This window comes from Silene latifolia, chromosome 11 (assembly GCF_048544455.1).
Source record: "Silene latifolia isolate original U9 population chromosome 11, ASM4854445v1, whole genome shotgun sequence".
In the NCBI taxonomy this organism is placed as follows: Eukaryota; Viridiplantae; Streptophyta; class Magnoliopsida; order Caryophyllales; family Caryophyllaceae; genus Silene; species Silene latifolia.
Window position 1 is genome coordinate 119963714 of NC_133536.1, and position 21738 is coordinate 119985451.

Below are 21738 nucleotides of genomic sequence, written 5' to 3' on the forward strand. Positions count from 1 at the left end.
AACCAAGATCCAAGTGTAGGATCTCTCCCTAAGCTTTATACCCAAGGCTTAACTCTTAATCTAATTAATATTATAAGTACTAGTATAATATTAATCTAGTAGAAAATTGAACCAAAATATTTATAAAACATTTAAACATTTTCGGTTTTGATGAGAGAAGAAGAGGAGGATTTTTATTCTCTCTAGAATTGTATTTTGGATGAGTAAAAAAGTGAATGAACAATACAATTACATTATTGTATATGAGGTAAAAATTAAGAGAAAAACCAAATGTTTTTCTCTTCTTAAAAACCGGACAAGGGGAGTGGGAGGGGAGCCAATGCATGGAAAAATTGTTCTTTACAATAAACCATAGGGTTGCATGGCTAGTGACTAGGGTAATCATCATGCCCTCCACTAATTATAATCAACATATAATTAGCTTAAAACTCCTCTAATTTTCGGCCCACTTGAGTTAATATGGATTCCATATTATTTTTGTCAATTGTCAATATGTCACATGTCACATGTCACATAAATTTGTTATGTATTTTTAACATATTAAAAATCAACGTATCATCAAAAATACGTCACATACAAAAATCGACTTAGTAATTTCATAATTACTTGTGCCAAAATATTTTACCATTTATAAATCACAACAGATTGTATTTATAATAATTCATTCAATTTTGATTGTTTCTTTAAACATTAATTTCATCCGAGTAATGATACAATTCAATTACTCAGACCGTATCTCATTTAATCACATTTCAAAATGATACGTAAATTATACTTCCAAAATCGTCCGTCAATTTTCAAGTAATTTAATTAACTCGTAACGTTATACGATTAATTAAATAATCAATTAAGAGTATTGCCCTTTAGGTATGACCTAGGGGGTCAACTGATCACCACCGTCGCACGACAGTAATGTCAAACTCTAGTCAGCCAATCATTACCGATATATGTTGACCAGTTGAAAGAATAATATTACTTCCCAATTGTATTCTTAAAATGAGATTTAATAATGATATTTAAATCATGTGATCGCACTATTGTTGAGGACACATTTCCCAACACCGGATTCGTTGACAGTCAGAAATTTCAAAAATTCAGCTCATGATGGACGGGCGTCTTCTGCCCAATATGCCCGGATTGCCTGAAGACGGGCGGATTCTCCTAAACCCGCTCGGATTCGAGCCCTTTTTACCCGGATTTAGTTCCATCCGTGTACTTTGCATATCCCTTGTCATTTTTCCATTCTTCTTCATATCTCGTGTTCTTCATTGTGGGGGCACTACTAAGGCATGGATAGCCTAGGCAATTGCCATCCCCACACTAAGCTAAAGCACTACACAACAATTGAAATTATTAGTCCCTCCCACACTTCTCTCAAACATGATAATTATCTTGATCAAAGTATAAAAATCCAAAAATGACAAAAATGCAATATAAGAATTGAAATGCAAGTTAGGGAGTTAGAAATATTTACAAATGGCGCTTTAGGGAGGACTCCACCAAACTCTCATTCTTGATGAGATGTCAAGGGGGCATGTTCAAGGTGTTGTTGATGTTGCTCAACACCTTGAAAAAGTAATCAAAAGCTTATTCATTGTCATGATAGAAGTCTTCAATAGACCTTGGCCCTTGTTGTCGGTCTTGATCGATGGCATTACCAATGTAGGGATTAAAAATCCCTTCAAATTCGTCATGCCAAAGACCACAAACTTCATTAAGTTGATCATTGAAAATCTCTTGATTTGATGGAGACAACTCTCCCATTTCCTTTTCTTGGCCAATAAGGCCATCTTCTTCATTGCTTGACTTTGGTGAGCTTTGCAAGCTCTCTTTGCTACAATTCTCTTGCTCTTTGAATGGAGCATCTTCAATTTTCTTCTTCCATTGGAGTTCCGACTTCTTCCTTTCATCCTTCCGACTATAATGATCAATCATGAAACATGGTTCATTTAAACGGGGAGCTCTCATAGTCTTGTCAAGGTTGAAAGTTATGCTCTCATCCCCCACTTCTAGAGTGAGCTCACCATGTTTCACATCAATCACCACACCCGTGGTGTGTAAGAAAGGTCTTCCTAGGATGATTGGAATGTTGGAATCTTCCTCCATATCAACAATGACAAAGTCCACCGGGATGAAAAACTTCGCAATTCGTACGGGAACATCTTCCCATATCCCTAATGGTGTCTTCGTCGATCTATCGGCCATTTGGAGTGTGATATTGGTGCATTTAAGCTCTCCCATCCCCAACCTTTTACTCACCGAGTACGGCATAACACTCACACTAGCCCCTAAATCACACAAGGCTTTGTTGATCGTGGTGTCTCCAATGGTACACGTGTTGGAATATTTGTCCTCCGACAATAATGCGATCACGACTGTTGATCATGATGATCACATGTTTAACTCTCATTATAAAGAATACAATTGGAAGTAATATTTTACTGTCAACTGGTCCACACATATCGGTAATGATTGGCTGACTAGAGTTTGACATTACTGTCGTGCGACGGTGGTGATCAGTTGATCCCCTAGGTCATACCTATAGGGCAACACTCTTAATTGATCATTTAATTGATCGTATAACGTTACGAGTTAATTAAATTATTTAAAATTGACGGACGATTTTGGAAGTAATATTTACGTGTCTCATTGAAATTTGATTAAAATGAGATACGGTCTGAGTAATCGAATTGTATCATTACTCAGATGAAATTATTGTTTAAGGAAACAATTGAATTTGAATGAATTATTATAAATACAATTTGTTGTGATTTATAATTGGTAAAATATTTTGGTACAAGTAATTATGAATTACTAAGTCGATTTTTGTGTATGACGTATTTTTATTAATACGTTGATTTTTAATATGTTAAAAATACATAACAATTTTATGTGACATGTGACATGTGACATATTGACAAATTGACAAAAATAAAATGGATTCCATGTTACACATATGTACCGAAATTAAGGAGGATTAAGGATAATATTGTGTTTATAATGTGAGTGGTAAACACAATGATTACCTACAAAACTAGCCATGCAACCCTAATGCTCATTGTGAAGAACAACTCAAGCATGCATTGGCTCCCTTTGCCCCCCTCTTCCACCCGGTTTTTGGAGAGGAAAAACCATTTTGGTTTTTCCTCCTATTTTACCTAATATACACAAAATGCATTTTGTTGTATCATTCATGCATTCATCCACCTAAAATATTTTAGAGAGATAAAATATTTCACCTTCCTCTTCTCCTCTCCTAACCGGTTTTGAGAGTTAAAACCAAATTATTTTGGGTCAATTTTTCTTACAAAATTAATATTGTCTAGTATTCATAATATTAATTTTATTAAGAGTGTGCTTTGGGTATTAAGCTTTGGGAGAGATCCTACACTTGGGTCTTTGTTCATCTAAAAGGAAAGCACAGGAACATGAGAGAAGGAGATCTCTCTTGTGCCCTAAAAACCGAAAATCACAATGTAAGATAAAGATTTCTTCTTTATATTGTTTATAAGTTTGCATGCATAAGATCACCATTAATTTTATGACAAATTAAAATAAAACATATATGAATATGTTAAGTATATAGATCTACTTTTCCTACAATCGGTATCAAGAGCCTTAGTTGTTTGCATGCAAATCGGTTAAAAGTTTTTCCGAGTTATATGATTAACATACAAAACTTATTTAATTTGTGTTATTATGATATATCACGAAAATCATCATGCATGTTAAAATTTCTGGTCCTAAAATGTTTTTAGGATATTTTGGTTATTTTATGGATTTTTATTGTTCATATTACATAATAATGACATTAAAAATATGATTTTGTGAATAAAATGTCATTTTCGGACTAAAATTAGCTAAACTTCGAATTTTCTAGTGATTTTTGGATATGTTGTTATATATATTATTTTGAGATGACCTGTAAATTTTCATAATTTTTGGACTTCTTATGCTCGAAAAATGGATTTTTCATTATTAAAATCGGATTTAAGTAAGAAAATAGGTTAATATGAGGTAAATTTCGAATCTGGTCATAGAAATTTAGTATGTTGTCACATGCAATTTTACAAGATGTGTGTAAAATAATAGGCTATATTGAAGTCTTTATGCATGCTTTATGATTTTTTGAAGAAAAATAGCATGAATAGTGACTTAATTAGTGAAATATTAATAAAACATACTCTATGACTAAGGAAAAACATCACATGTTGCATTTTATTATCTTTTTTAGATCTAAAATTTAAAAGTTGATGAATATATTTTTTCTCATGTTTTTATGATTATTTTGTTAAAACCGATAAACCGCAATATTATTTTTCCGGATAAATTTCGAAATTTTTAACCTAAGTTTTTGAACATTATGAGTGTCATGGTATTTTTCCAGAATGTTCATGACTTTAAATTTCAAATTTCAAATTTATTTGAAATTTTGTGAATTATTTGAAGTTTGTAGCTTATTTTTATAATTTTAGGTCCATTAATGAACAAATTTTAGAAATATGAGTTAATTATGGTCATATAATTAGTGAAGACTAATTTTTGAGTCCTAAGAGGTTAGGGTAATTAACTTATGCATAAATATGAATTTATGTAATTTTTGTGATTATAAAATGTTGAAATCACGCAAATCCGTAAAAACCGAGTAATATACGATATTGACTATTTAAAGGCTATTTAGCATAAAATTGGGCATGTTTATACATATTATAATGCTGCATTTTATTTATGATTGTCATAATTTTATTTATGTAATTTTTGAATTATGTAATTTTTACTTAGTATGGCCTTAGTTTTTAATTGGTATCACCCGAAATGTATGGGAATATTGATTCGGTTGTAATTTATTGTGATCTCGTATCACCGTTTTATATTTTAATAGATTTATTTATTTTAGTTACAAATGTATAATAGGAAATTATGTAATTTTATTTATTTCGGAGTTCCCAAGACGGATTTCTTCAAGATGACGATACATAAAGACGGTGTTACCTCGAGATGCGTGCCACAACCAAAGTTCAAGGGACCAATGGAGTTGGTTTCCGAATATGTAATAGTTAAATAGTTTTTCTATTTTAGGAAGGCCATACTAGGATTTATTTTTATGCTTTGCATTTTATTTATATGTCACATGCATCGCTAAATCGCCATAACTAAAACATGCATCCTCATCTAATCAAGTTCATCGACCGTGTCAATTAAAATTATCGTAGTTCACCGCTTTAGTTCACTTAAAACGTGATAGATAATAAATTGACATGACCTCTCGCTAAAACAATCAATTGAGATATAGCCTTACCAAATAGTAGAAACCATGAAAACCTATTTCGTGAGGGAGTGCACTCGGCCACACCGGGGTACAAACCTTGTTACGTAGGGGAAGTGGGTGATAAATGTTTATCCACCGAATTCATGTTAATAAGGGATGAATCGGCCACACCGTGCCCAAGTTAATGTGGGTTTGGATCATGGACACATTTATTCGAAATTTGGATTGAACTCAACAAAAGTTTTTCGATAAGGGTTTTATCGGCCACACCGTCCCCTTGTTGAATGTGTTTTGGGCTAAAGATAAATGTTAATGTAATATTATCGACCAAGAGTTCTAAAAGTAGAATCGATTAAACGTTAATCCACCGAGTTATATTGATAAAGGATGAATCGGCCACACCGTGCCTAAGTTAATATGAATTTGGATCTTGGAATCATTTATCTAGTTGGGTAGAGGTCACTACAAAAATGCATAAAACTTGTTTAAATTGTTTTTACGAGTATTATTATTAAAACGACATTTGTTTTACTCCTTCTATTTTGTTTTGTAGACCACTTCTTTTTCTCATAACAAATGGCTACACCAACCCCTAACGCCACGCCTCTCGCTAATTCATCATGGCTCCGATCCTTCATGGATCGATGTAAACTTGAAAAGAATGGGTCAAATTTCTCCGATTGGGATGCCCAACTCAAACTAGCCGCCCAAGGTGACGACAAGCTTCGTTACCTAACCGAGGCCTCTCCACCCGAACCTACTACTAGGTCGACCGCCGCCACTAGGGATGCATATGAGGCTTACCATAAGGAGTCCGCCGCAATGAAAAACGTCTTGATATTTGCGATGGAGGCGGATCTCCAAAGGAGAGCCTTTAAAATGGGCACCGCTAATGAGATTTACTCCAAACTTGTGACAATGTTTTCACAAACTCCGCGGATCGTCCAATATGAGGCGGTCGCGACATTCTTTGATCTCGACTTCAAAGAGGGCCAAAAGGTTAGCCCTCATGTGCTCAAACTTATGGAGCTTGTCGAGACCTTGAAAATTCAAAAGGTTGAAATCCCCAAGGAACTCATTGTAGATAGGATTCTACACTCCTTGTCCAAAGTCAAAGCGTATGTTCAATTCCGGGTGAATTTTAACATGCAAGACAAGGATGTGTCTCTTGAAGAATTGCACAAGTTACTTGTGCAAGCCGAGAGGGACATGGGGTTAAATGTGAACCCTCCAAAGGATGTGTGATCGGAGCCATTTGGTGTTCACAATTAAGCATATGTGGTCGTTGGTCAATGGTCGATACAAAACACAATTTATACTTCACAAACAACTCTACAATTAGTAAAGAGGTAAGTAAAGGTCGGATCCCAAGGGACGGGTATTGAAATGAAGATTCTATTGTAACTAGTGGTGTCTAGGGGTGTCACAAATTGGGTTGATGTAGAAGGTTACTAAACTAAAATAGCAATGAAAATAAACTAACAAGGTAAATGAAATTAGGGTGTAAACAATTGATTAAAAGCACTAGGGTGTCATGGGTTCATAGGGGAATCATGGGATATGATCATACAAACATGTTCTCAAATTGTAAGCAAGCAATTATTGTTGTGATGGATTGAGTTGGGTTATATCTTACAATCCTAGGAAAGTTTGGGTCCCGGAGCCGAATCTCTTGGATTGTACAACACCTACAAGTCGACTTAATCTTCCCTACTTAACACATGCATGGTCTAACAAGACTCGAGTTGGGTTATGTCTTACAAGTCAAGTTGAAAGGATAGAAGATGATAGTAAATGCAAGGATTCATAGGCTTAGCATTTCATCAAATATAACATGTGCATGTATTAAGATCAAAACAAGCAAGCAAATAAGATATGAAAGCATATTAATTTAAGCATGAATCATTCCCCATGTTGGTTTCCCTAATCACCCATTAAACCCTAGCTAAGAGACTACTCACTCATTATCATATTGATCATGCTAGAAAGGTTGTCAATCATACTAACATAATGAAACATGATGAATAAATGAAAGTAATTAGCAATAATTAAAAAGGGATTAAGAGATTATACCTACTAATGATTCCAATAACAAAGCAAGAATAATAGAAGTACTTGAATCCTAGATGGAGAGGTTGTCAATCTCCCAATAATAACCCAAATAATCTTCAATTACCCAAAATAAAGTAAGAACTAGAGAGAGATTAAAGAACTAAAACTTGGATTAAAACTTGATTAATATTTGATTACAATATTGAAGAGAGATTTGATTGATATTAACTACACTAATTATTGATAAGAAGAACATGCTCCTCTAATTAGACTAATGGGGTATTTATAGTGAAAATTAGGGAGGATGCATTAGGGTTAACTAAGGGCTAAACTAGTAATTACACTTTTTAAGTTGAGCAAGGAGCCTCCGGGATTGTCCGAGAGAAGGGCTTCTTCATTTCGTAGCTTGAAGAACGAAATCGTGTCTTTGTCTTTGTGATCCGTGCGGCTGGGAGTCGGGACGGCCGGATCTGGGATGGACGATCCGAGCGGATCAAGGAACAAGACGCTCGGACTGGGCATGGGGAATCCGAGCGGATTCCTGGTGAGGACGCTCGGACTGGCAAGGACGGACGGATTCTCTACAATCCGTTCGGATTGTAGTTCAGCAACTTTCCTTCTTCTTTTTCTTCCCTTTTCTTCATGAATTCCTTGGGGATTTCCTTGGGGACTCAAGGATCCTTTTCTCAACAATGCTCTTCTACTATGCTATGTACAAAGGCCTTCTAGTCTTGTCTCTCCTTGATGCTTGGTCATTGAATATGATCAATTTAGCCTTGTTTTGCCATGAAAATGCAAGATTCTTACTCCTTTCCTACCAAGGGATCAAAATCTCAAAGAATATGCAAAACAAAGAACTAAAGATAAGAAATGACCCAAATAGGCACTAAAAAGCATGGAAACAATGGTAATTCGGGGGCTAAATATGCGCCAATTATGGTCGCATCAAATATCCCCAAACCGAACCTTTGCTCGTCCCGAGTAAAGAGGTGACAAAGACTAGGACCAATACTAACCTAACCTAATAATAATAGCCGATATGAGACAATTAGCGGGTCTCACTCCGCCCCTTCAACTCACAACAAGACAACCATGAGGTAGGATGCCTTCTTGCAAGGCAAGGTGGGTCTTGCCAAAATGGCGACACATCCAAACATTAAGCACACAAAAACACATAATGGATGCATCTACAAAAAGAATAGCCACTTTCCTCATCTAAGTGGCGGAAATTATCTACAAGGGAAGCAATTCAAGGGTACACAATCCTTCATAGATGCAATTTGTTCAAACTACTAAGCCTAGAAGGATACCAATAAATCACCTCCAAAAGGTGTCAAGCTAGGGTACCTTTGTCCTCAATCGTTAAATGCTTTTGTCAAGAGTAGACTCCCTATGGTGTTAGAAACACTGGAGGATCGCGGAATTCCCCCTCTTGCCTAAACAAGAAGAAGGGTCGTCCCCTCTCTACCATGCACAAAAATGGATATGATGGATAAAGGGATCAATAAAATTCGAGTTTCATTTGGGAGTTTGCTTTTGTTTTTGTTTTTCCCCCCAATTTCTTGTGGCATTTGACTTTTTGAGAACACTTTCTTTGCCATTCTTTTTGATTTTTGGCATTTCAATACTTGACAACTTTTTGCATTTCTTTTGAACATTTTCAAAGTCACCCCAATTAGTAACGAGGGTGCCTTGTATTTGAAGCTTTAGGAGTTCTATTTTTGCTCCTCTTTTCATTTGATGCATTTTTGCAAACTTTCTTTCACTTTTCATTTCATTGAACTCAAATTGATTTCTTTTTGTGCCCATTCCCTTTGATGACAAAAATATGGTAGAATATGGATGAATTGGTAGAAGTATGCATGGTTTCAAGGGTCACCTTGGAATAAACGGTAGCCAAGGAGTTATCACACCACAAGGTACTCTTGACTAGGCTTTAAACCATGGGTCAAAGGATACTAGCATGACACATCCTAGGGTGTTTTACAAGTATTCTAACAAGCAAAGTCTTAAGAAGAAAAAGCATCTACTAGGGCCTATATATACTTGTTAAGCTTCCCAAGTAGACGGTTTCGCAAAATTTTTCTAACATGCAACTACATGCCATGATGCAACTAGCATATACACATCCTAATGCATATGATTCTACCAACTAATATGCCAAATAAACTAGATGCAATCCTAAGTTCACATTGTTATACCGCATCAATCAAAATAAAGCCACATAGTCATTAACATAAAGAGGAAAAAGGAGATTGGAAAGATCATACCATGCGGTCTTCAATATCCTCATGTCTCGGATGTGGCGTAGTCAATCAAAGTGAACAAGGATGAACAAACACAATATATACAAGACAATATATACAAGTCTACACTACAAAGGAAATGAACTTGTTTTTGGTTTTTCAATTTTTCGAATTTTTATGATTTTTGAAATTTTTCAATTTTTATGGTTTTTGAATAAAAGTTAAGTGTTAGAATTCCCATCCCCACACTAATATGGGCATTGTCCTCAATGGCCAAAATGATGGAAATTATGCAAAGAATGATGCATGATTTCTATACTAAATGCAATTCTACACTAAGCTATGCTACATGATGCATGGTTTTTGTTATGACGGAGAGGATAATTTAAATTACCTCCCGTTGCGTATGCATTAACTTCCCCAAACCAAGTAAGACACTATTGCTAATGTCAAAGCATGGGGGAGTTCATGCACATGCTATGCTATGCATGAAACTAGATTGTCATTTTGGATTTTACAAAGGTGGGAACAATAAAGAACACCTCAAAGGAACCGAGGTGTGAGTCCTTTGATGTTGCTAGGACTAAATCAACAATGATCAAAATGAAATAGAATACAAAGAGATATAGACAAACCGTGGGAGAGTAGGAGTCTCCAAGGCTAGTCTTCCATCATGCTACTATCATCACCACTTCCCTCATGAGAAGTGGTCACATTGCCACTTTCCTTGGCACTTTCTTCTTTGCTTTCTTCACCATCATCTTCCTCATCTCCACTTGCTTCTTCCTCAATATTATCATCAATCTCCTCATCATTTCCAACAACCTCATTGTCTTCCACCACGTCCCTAGATGCACCCGGAAACAAGGCTTCTCTATCCGCCCAACTAGGCAAAGGACAAGATGGATCAAGGAGTCCTTGCCTAGCTAGATGTAGGAGGGGAGGATATTGAGCCAAATAAGCATTCTTCCGATCTTCATAAGCTTGCTTGTGCATGGCTTGCATTAGAAGAGTGATATAGTCTTTCCCAATTTCAACTCCTTGTGGTTTGAACTCTTCATAATCATAGGGGTAAGGTGGTATAACAATGGAAGAGGAGGGAGTTTCATGATCACCCTTTTGTTGTTGAATGATGTACTCGGCTTCTTCGGATAGGGGAAGCAAATAGTTGGTCCGGTGGACACTAAGACGGCAAATCTTTGCGGGTAAAGTGAATGATCGAGCCTCACTTGTAAGCCACCCATACTTGGTATCAAGGGAATTGTGAACAACCCACTTAAACTTGTTAATCAAGGTGGACATATCAATAAGATGGCCACCATCCTTAGCCTTGTACTTGCTATCCTCATTGAAATTAGGATCAAAGTGCTTGGCTAGGACCGTGACAAGGCCGCCATTAACAATTACGGTTTGACCCTTCTTCCCACTATCTATATGGAGCCATCTATCAACCAATAGCCTCAAAGAATTGTAAGGCTTGGTGTGAATTCTTCCAATATTCAAAGTTGATTCAAGGAGAATAAAATCGAGTCCCGTGAAATGATTGGTGTCTTTCCTAGAAATTATGGTATTTCCCACAACTTTGTGCCATATTCTTATGCCCGGATGATGGACCAAAAGAGCACGACAAGCTTTAAAATCTTCAAATTTCTTCCCGGAGATTGCCTCCCAAAGAGGCTCGGGATCATACTTCCCATATTGCTTATAAAATTTATGTTCATCGCTAAGACCCAAAATTTCACCCAATTCCGGAAAGGTAATGCGTCTACTAGTGTTAGCTAGACGAAACTCAATATTTTCCCTATTCTCAACTTTTGTCACTTTTAAAGAACTTAAGAATTCCAAGACAAGGGAGGGGTATGTTACTTCCTTCATATCAAACAATTTCTTTAAACCCATGGCATTGAAAAAGACTCTTGTTTGTTCAAGAACACCCAACTTCTCTAAAGTATCTTGGCATATGAATTTGGTGGATTGAATTTGTCTCATAGCAAACTTGACAAATGTATTTCTATGGGAATCGGAAATGAATGTTACCTCCGGATAATGCAAGAGTTGATTAATTACCGGAGTAGAGGGTGATGCTTCCATAGAAATTTGTTGAGGTGGTTGCACTTCCAAGCTTGGTGTTGATACCACCATTGCCAAAGCTTTCTTCATTTGTAGAGCTTTTTGCCTTTGAGAGAGAGTTGTAGTCTTTGGTGCCTTTGTTGCCTTTGCCTTTGCTTTTGTTGCTCCCTTTGTTCTTGCCATTTGATGAGCTAACCAAGAAAAAGATCAAAAATCTTCAATTTGTAGAATGCCCAAATCGATTTTGAAAGTGAAAGGCTTTGCCTTTATGAGAACAAAAATCAATTCAAAGGTGAAGATTTTGTTCTTGGTTTTGATTGTTAATGAAGATGGAGTGATTGATTTGTTATTTGAAAGATGGTTTGATTTGATTTTGGTGAGTTTTGTTAAGGGTTTTTGTTTTTGAGATGGAGAGGATGAGGGTTTTGATGTTATGGGTAGTGTTTATGAGTGAATGAAGGAATGAATGAAGGTGGGGTGGGTATTTAAAGAACTCGACAATATTAGGACGCAGGGACAATCCGTGCGGATTAGGCGCAATCCGCTCGGATTCTTGACTTCAAATTTTCAAAAATCCCGCCTAGAGACGGGCGGATTGGGGAATCCGCTCGGATTCTTTTTGGATGAGACGGGCGGATTTCGCGCAGGACGGACGGATTCTTGTCCAGAGATTTTTCTTTGTTTTTCTTCAGCTGCAAGACGGGCGGATTGTTCACAAGACGGACGGATTCTGAGAGACGGGCGTCTTTCCAGAAATCCGCTCGGATTCTTCAACAGTCAAGAATTTTGCAGTTTTCAGCTCAGCCCAAGACGGGCGTCTTCTCGGCAGGACACTCAGATCCTCTGCAGACGGGCGGATTCTCAGGAATCCGCTCGGATTGGTCCTTGTGTACACGGATTCAGTTCCATCCGTGCACCAACGCATTCCCTTATCATTCTTTCTTTCTTTCTTTCAAATCTTGTGTTCTTCATTGTGGGGGCACTACTAAGGCATGAATAGCCTAGGCAATTGCCATCCCCACACTAAGGTAAAGCACTACACATCAATTAAAATCATTAGTCCCTCCCTCACTTCTCTCTTTTCATGACAATTATTTTGATCCAAGTAAAAATAAATCCAAAAATGACAAAGAATGCAATACAAAAATTAAATGTAGGTTAGGGAGTTAGAAATATTTACAAGTGGTGGTTTAGGGAGGACTCCACCAAACTCTCATTCTTGATGAGATGTCAAGGAGGCATGTTCAAGGTGTTGTTGATGTTGCTCAACACCTTGAAGAAGTAATCAAAAGCTTGTTCATTGTTATGGTAGAGATCCTCAATAGACCGTGGTTCTTGTTGTTGATCATGATCGATGGCATGCCCAATGTAGGGATTAAAGATCCCTTCAAATTCGTCGTCCCAAAGACCACAAACTTCATTGAGTTGATCATTGAAAATCTCTTGCTTGGATGGAGACAACTCTCCCAATTTCTTCTCTTGGCCAATGAGGCCATCTTCTTCTTCCTTGGTTGATTTTGATGAGCTTTGCAAGCTCTCCTTGTCATAATTCACTTGCTCTTTGAATGGAGCATCTTCAACTTTCTTCCTCCATTGGAGTTCCGATTTCTTCTTCTCATCTTTCCGGCTATAATGATCAATCATGAAACATGGCTCATGCAAACGAGGAGCTCTCATGGTCTTGTCAAGATTAAAAGTTATGCTTTCATCTCCCACTTCTAGAGTGAGCTCTCCATGTTTCACATCAATCACCGCACCCGCGGTGTGTAGGAAAGGTCTTCCTAAGATGATTGGAATGTTGGAATCTTCCTCCATATCAACAATGACAAAGTCCACCGGGATGAAAAACTTCCCAATTCGCACGGGGACATCTTCCCATATCCCTAGCGGTGTCTTCGTCGATCTATCGGCCATTTGAAGAGTGATATTGGTACATTTAAGCTCTCCCATTCCCAACCTTTTACTTACCGAGTACGGCATGACACTCACACTAGCCCCTAGATCACATAAGGCTTTGTTGATCGTTGTGTCGCCAATGGTACACGGTATTGAGAAGCTTCCCGGATCCTTTAACTTTGGAGGTGAACTCCCTTGAAGTATTGCACTACTCACCTTAGTGAAGGCGATAGTCTCAAGTTTCCGGATTGACTTCTTCTTTGTGAGGATATCTTTCATGTACTTTGCATAGGCCGGAACGTGATTGATTAATTCCGTGAAAGGAATTGAGACTTCTAAGTTCTTCACAATTTCCATGAACTTTCCAAGTTGATCATCAAATTTAGGCTTGGCTTGTCGACTTGGAAAAGGAAGTCTAATCACAATGGGTTCCTTTTCTTTGGCTTTGTCTTCATTTTTCTTTGAGCTTTCTTCTTTTGATGATTCCCCTTCTTTGGGACCTTGCACCACAACTTCATTCTCACTAGCTCTCACAACTTCATCCTCAACTTGCTCCTTCGGTGCTTCATACCTTGTACCACTTCTCAAGTGAATGGCACTAACCGTTTCATGTCTAGGGGATTACCTTGAGGTGGTAATTGCCCCTTTTGTCTTTGTGAGCTCGAAGATGCTAGTTGGGTCAATTGCGTTTCCAACATCTTGGTGTGAGCTAGAATGTTGTTGATGGTGGTGTCTTTTGCTTGGCTATCTTTTTGCATTTGGGTGAAAAATTCTTGTTGATTCTTTTGCATTTGAAGGACCGCTTTTTGGACATCAAAACTTTGGTCATTGTGGTGATTGTATGGATTTTGATTTTGGTAACCTTGGTTTTGATTGAAAAAGGGTCTTTGATTTTGATTTCTCATGGGTGGTGGAGTGTATGTTGTTTGAGGGTTTTGGACATTTTGGCTTTTGTATGAGAGATTTGGATGGAACTTGGTGTTTTCATTGTAAAAATTTGAATAAGGGGTACCACTTTTGTAGGCTTGGAAAGCATTGACTTGTTCGGTTGTTCCCCTACATTCGCTTGAGTCATGACCCAAGGTTCCACAATTCTCACATATCCCGCTTGGGATTGATGAGGATGCCGTCATGGCATTGACATGATGCTTTGATGATTTTGAGCTTTCCTCAAGTCTAGCCATAGCTTGTTCAAACTTCAAGTTGATTGTGTCAATGTGAGCACTAAGTTGAGCACCCAATTGAGTAACGGTATCCACTTCATACTTTCCTCCTCTAGTAGCCTTGCGAGGCCTACTATATTGCGAATTATGGACCGCCATTTCCTCAATCTTGTTCCATGTTTGATTGTCATCAACTTCGGTGAACATTCCATTTGATCCCATATTGAGAATGTTCCTTGAATCTTCATATAAACCATTCCAAAATTGTTGCACTAAAAACCATTCGCTAAGTCCATGGTGAGGACATGAGCGACAAATACCTTTGAACCGCTCCCAAGCTTCATACAAAGATTCTTCATCCCTTTGCTTAAAACCCGTAATTTGAGCTCTTAGCATATTGGTCTTTTCCGGTGGGTAGAATTTTTGGTAGAAAGCTGGAGCTAGCTTCTTCCAAGAATCTATTCCAAGGGTGGCCTTATCAAGGCCCTTCAACCATTGCTTTGCGGTGCCGATTAACGAAAAAGGAAATAAGACCCATCTTATTTGGTCTTGAGTCACGCCCGTTTGAGAGATAGCTTCACAATAATCACAAAATGTTTCCATATGAGAATGAGGGTCCTCACTAGGCATTCCCCAGAATTGGCTCCTCTCAACTAGTTGAATGAAGGCGGACTTGGCAATAAAGTTTCCGGTAAGATGTTGTGGGGTAGGAGTACCATTTGGTAGATCCTCCTCGGTGGGTATAGAGTGTGACGAGAATTTAGGCATTGTAGGTGGATTTTGTGTGGTATTGTTTAATGGGTTTTCTTCTCCTTCTATTGCGAAAGGATTGACAAACTCACTAGTGGGTTGAACAACTTCACCAACACCTCCCAAATTCCTCCTAACAAGTCTCCTATTATTCGTCAAGGTTCTTTCGATTTCACGGTCAAAAGGTAACAAATCTCTTTGTAACCTTCTAGACATGCAAAATATCAAACAACTCAAAAACAATTAGAACAAACCTTGAGGAGTTTTACTTCCCAAGGTGAAAAAGACACAACTAAAAACAATAAAAGAAATCTTAAATCAATTAAACACCGTCCCCAAGAACGGCGCCATTTTTGATCGGAGCCATTTGGTGTTCACAATTAAGCATATGTGGTCGTTGGTCAATGGTCGATACAAAACACAATTTATACTTCACAAACAACTCTACAATTAGTAAAGAGGTAAGTAAAGGTCGGATCCCAAGGGACGGGTATTGAAATGAAGATTCTATTGTAACTAGTGGTGTCTAGGGGTGTCACAAATTGGGTTGATGTAGAAGGTTACTAAACTAAAAAAGCAATGAAAATAAACTAACAAGGTAAATGAAATTAGGGTGTAAACAATTGATTAAAAGCACTAGGGTGTCATGGGTTCATAGGGGAATCATGGGATATGATCATACAAACATGTTCTCAAATTATAAGCAAGCAATTATTGTTGTGATGGATTGAGTTGGGTTATATCTTACAATCCTAGGAAAGTTTGGGTCCGGAGCCGAATCTCTTGGATTGTACAACACCTACAAGTCGACTTAATCTTCCCTACTTAACACATGCATGGTCTAACAAGACTCGAGTTGGGTTATGTCTTACAAGTCAAGTTGAAAGGATAGAAGATGATAGTAAATGCAAGGATTCATAGGCTTAGCATTTCATCAAATATAACATGTGCATGTATTAAGATCAAAACAAGCAAGCAAATAAGATATGAAAGCATATTAATTTAAGCATGAATCATTCCCCATGTTGGTTTCCCTAATCACCCATTAAACCCTAGCTAAGAGACTACTCACTCATTATCATATTGATCATGCTAGAAAGGTTGTCAATCATACTAACATAATGAAACATGATGAATAAATGAAAGTAATTAGCAATAATTAAAAAGGGATTAAGAGATTATACCTACTAATGATTCCAATAACAAAGCAAGAATAATAGAAGTACTTGAATCCTAGATGGAGAGGTTGTCAATCTCCCAATAATAACCCAAATAATCTTCAATTACCCAAAATAAAGTAAGAACTAGAGAGAGATTAAAGAACTAAAACTTGGATTAAAACTTGATTAATATTTGATTACAATATTGAAGAGAGATTTGATTGATATTAACTACACTAATTATTGATAAGAAGAACATGCTCCTCTAATTAGACTAATGGGGTATTTATAGTGAAAATTAGGGAGGATGCATTAGGGTTAACTAAGGGCTAAACTAGTAATTACACTTTTAAGTTGAGCAAGGAGCCTCCGGGATTGTCCGAGAGAAGGGCTTCTCCATTTCGTAGCTTGAAGAACGAAAGCTGTCTTTGTCTTTGTGATCCGTGCGGGGGAGTCGGGACGGCCGGATCTGGGATGGACGATCCGAGCGGATCAAGGAACAAGACGCTCGGACTGGGCATGGGGAATCCGAGCGGATTCTGGTGAGGACGCTCGGACTGGCGAGGACGGACGGATTCTCTACAATCCGTTCGGATTGTAGTTCAAAGAACTTTCCTTCTTCTTTTTCTTCCCTTTTCTTCATGAATTCCTTGGGGATTTCCTTGGGGACTCAAGGATCCTTTTCTCAACAATGCTCTTCTACTATGCTATGTACAAAGGCCTTCTAGTCTTGTCTCTCCTTGATGCTTGGTCATTGAATATGATCAATTTAGCCTTGTTTTGCCATGAAAATGCAAGATTCTTACTCCTTTCCTACCAAGGGATCAAAATCTCAAAGAATATGCAAAACAAAGAACTAAAGATAAGAAATGACCCAAATAGGCACTAAAAAGCATGGAAACAATGGTAATTCGGGGGCTAAATATGCGCCAATTATGGTCGCATCAATGTGCTTAACATAAGCACTAAGAGTAAGGGGAAGTTAAAAAAGAATGGGAGGAAGGGTAAGAAGCAAGCTCCCACTTTCACCAAAGCTAAAACTAATGATGCTAGCACTTCAAAAATCAAGAAGGGTCCTCTTGATAAATGCCATTATTGTAACGGTATGGGACATTGGAAAAGAAATTGTTCCAAATACCTTGGTGATATTAAGGCTGGAAAGATCACTCCAGTAGGTAAATGACTATCCCTTCTTTTATGTTTCTAATTCAACTATGGTATTATGATACAAAGTTGTGATAATGTATCTCCCTTTTTATTGTAAATAGGGCCTCCACCAAGCAAAGACAAGGGAAAGAAAAAGCAAGCATGAGAAACCATCAAGAAGGTAGGAATAGCTTTCATGGAGCTTTGCTTTTTATTGTCTTATTTTATTCATGTTTTGAATTTTAGAACCTTTAAGTTTCCATGTTCGACATGGAAAGGTATTTTGGATAATTGGTTGTATTTTGGATAATGGTGGCTTGGTTTGCAACCCAAGTCACCCGTTTTATCATTTTATCCTTTGTTCTAAAATTCGTATTTAAATGCTTGCTCTTAGAAACATATGATTATTCACTTAAAGTGATCTAATAGACAAATATAATGACGGGATTCATTATATGTCTACATGCTTAAGGCTTGTGTATGATCATTTACAATGTAATTTTGAGTCTATGAACTCTCTTAAAAAAATGTCAATCACCAAGTACACTTACGAAATCTAAAACTATTAGTCAATCTATGAGATATTTCTCCTTATACTTCAACATCATTGTTTGTGTCTCATATGCTATCTTCGAATCTCTAGTGTATTTATTCTAAAGATAGAGTGGGAGAAAAATGAGGACACGACACACGAGGCAAGATAAATTTGTGTACTTGTGTAAATGAGATCTACGCAAGAAAGAATGATTTGAATGAAGGTATATCTATTCACATAGTATACCCAAATAGATGAGATCTGATGCGGTCGTTTCTACACCAAAAATAAATAACCTAGATTACTGCTAACAGAAGTCAGCGGCAAGTAGGGTCGATCTCCACAGGGAGGCTAAGTTGCTATCTATCTGTTTAACTCGGTCTGTCAGGGTGTCACAGAAATGGGGGTTTTAAATTGATATTCTAAACTAAAGACTAAAGCGAGGGAAATAAATAAGAGAAATTTACAGCAAGAGAGAAGGGAGTATGCTAGGAGTCGGTCCACCGTGGCAGCTATCAGATCTTATACTATCGGGAATACTAAGGCGATTAGACTATTGATAAGAAGAGCTATGGTCGTCACCTTTCGGTCCTTAAACCGCCCTAGAGCGTAAACAGCTTAACTTTCGCCCTCACTGCAATACCCTATTGTAATTAAGCAAGCCTTCCCTTCCAATCTTTCGATCTAGGTCGGGGTTAACTAAATTTATGGTCTCCTGCATGCATTCATTCGACCGGATAACAGTTAAATTGCCTAATACAATTCCTATCGCAAGGCTAATCTATTTAATACAATTAAAGCATGCTACCACGGCTTCCCTAATCCTAACATACTAAGGGGAATTTTAGCTAGACATGGAATTAATAAGAACAACAAATAAAGAGGGAGAGGGATTAAAAACCATTAAATGGAAAGAGAGAAAGGAAGAAAGAATTACTGAATTAAAGGGATCCGGAAATGAACAGGAATAAAAGTAACAGTGTATAGAGAAAGGGAGAAGAGCAACGTGATACTTGGATAACTACAAATGACAACCTTTACTCCTATTTATAAGAAAATAGGAATAGGATTAAACCTAATGACGGAATTATAGCTTAAAAGCCCAACCCGTCAGCATAGCCACTCGATCGACCACTTAAATCACTCGATCGAGTGAACTTGACTCAGAAACAGCTCGATCGACCTAGAATAGTGCTCGATCGAGCAAGGCTATAAAGGAACTGGTCGATCGACTGAGCAACCAGCTCGATCGACTGATTATTGCACCTAGAACCACTCGATCGAGCTGTAAACTACTCGATCAAGTGGATATTGACTTCAGCAGCTTAGAATTCTCGTTAGTTTGACTTTGACTTGTCCTTTTAGCGCCCAAAACACCTTCACGCATCCCAAGACAGCAATATTTCCCGCTCCAAATCTACTCTTCTTCCAAATGCATGCTAAATGGATGGTAAATGACTTGATTTCGCTACTTTTGGATTCATTCCTGCAATTAAGACAAAATACACCAAAGTAGCATGTTCGGGGCATTTCGTAGCATAAAACTACGATAAAAACACAGAAATACGTGCATAAAATAGGCTAAAAAGACTATATAAAATGCACGTATCAAATCTCCCCAAACCAAACCTTTACTCGTCCCCGAGTAAACTCAAAACTATACGCTAATGGAACGGAAAAATAACTTAGAGCTAGCTACAAATGCCCACTTAAGCCAATTTAATGCAAGCAAACTAACACTTATAGCAAAACAGTCAAATGCAAACGAGTTATAAGATGTCTATAATAAAGCTGAACCGTCGACCTTGCAAGACCTTTAAAATCGGACTCTCACGGGTCACTCTTCTCTCATGAAGCAAAGGGTGAATATATATATGTAAGAGAGAAAGAGAAGAATAGTCGCTCACCTAGACTACGACCCACATAAACATGCATGCAACTAATATGATAGACAATTCTAGCTACCGTACACACATTCCAACCAAACGAGGTCCTGTCACAGCCGAGGGCTTACAAAAATATGGTAAAGTGAGGCAATGGGTAAGAAAAGGCAAAACATTTATGGGGATGTGGAGGTATAGGTGATCAAGCTAGTACCTAAACAAAACCATATGAAACATATCCATTTCCAACTCAATTATTGATAAACACAATGCCCTTACTTGGCATAAAACTCACCAAACCAAACCAAACATACTCCTCAAATTATGTAAGATAGATCATAGGAGCAGAAACCGCCAACCAAACAACATTTTTTTTTCTTTTCTTTTCTTTCTATTTCTTTCGGTTTCTTCTTTTTCATTCCTTTTTTTTTCATTTTTCATCTTCTTTTTTCGATTCTTTTTTTTTTCTTTTTTTCATCACGTTTTTTTTTTCTTTTCATCATCCTCCCTTTCTTCATAGATTACCAACTCCGATTCAATAGAATATGTGCCAATATTTGATACAATGAAATATATACCGCAAAACAACAATCTAAACTAGCTTGACAAGGCAGGCTAAATTTGGATGTAGCTAAAGGGTCAACTGGCAAATTTGGCTAATGTAGAGTTTATGGGTAAAAATGAAAGAAAAGGGAAATTGTAAGCACCTCCCTGCATGTGACACCAACCACTAACCCGAATGTATGAAGGCAAAGAGCAATTGAATTTCATATATGTGCAAATTGATGATACATGTTATGCAAGGAGTGACTACTCACAATCCTACATGAAACTGGTCATAAATGACACCAGTTTATAAGGCTCTAAATCCTTAGAAATTATAAGTAGGTTGCCAAAATTTCAGGTCAAGTCTATATGTTCAGCTAAATTTTAACATTAACTCGTAGATTATGCAAAAGACAAAGCTAAAAGATAACAGTTCAATGCAAGACTTAAGCAAAAAGACAAATATAGTGCAATTTCATCACTGAAATCTACCGTTCCGACTCAACCTATATGCTAAAATAAACGTGAAATTTTTTGAATTTTAACAATTTCAATTTTTATGGAATTTTATTGAATTTTTTGAATTTTTCTGAAATAAATAACAATGCAAACAAAAAATTAAATGTGATAACTGAAATGCAAATAAAAACAATGTGCAGACACAGATATGGATGCATAACCTCCCCAAACCAAACCGTACAATGCCCCCATTGTACCAAAACATGGAAAGGAGACGCAAACTAAAAGAGAAAAAGAAGTAAAAGCGGAAAAACTCACAAAATGCGCGAATAAGGGGAACTCCCCAAACCGACCATGAAATGGGAGGTTGCTAAGGCCCGAAAAACCGTCTCAGGAAGCTAATCCAAGTCAATAACACTCGATCAAGAGGGATAGTAGCTGATCGAGTAACATGGGCGTCTAAAACTGCTCGATCGACTGGAATAGTGGTCGATCGAGTGGTTCTCTAATCTGCAGGTGGTCGATCGAGTAAATAGTTCACTCGATCGAGTGAATCCATCAGC

The 21738-nt window shown here is 37.4% G+C and overlaps 1 non-coding gene across 1 annotated transcript; it reads left to right on the top strand.

The window, feature by feature from the left end:
- The first annotated feature begins 14985 nt into the window (after positions 1–14985).
- On the top strand, positions 14986–15092 carry LOC141616403 (small nucleolar RNA R71). Its single transcript, XR_012530753.1, has one exon. It is a non-coding gene; the product is annotated as a small nucleolar RNA R71 (small nucleolar RNA).
- Positions 15093–21738: the final 6646 nt, after the last annotated feature.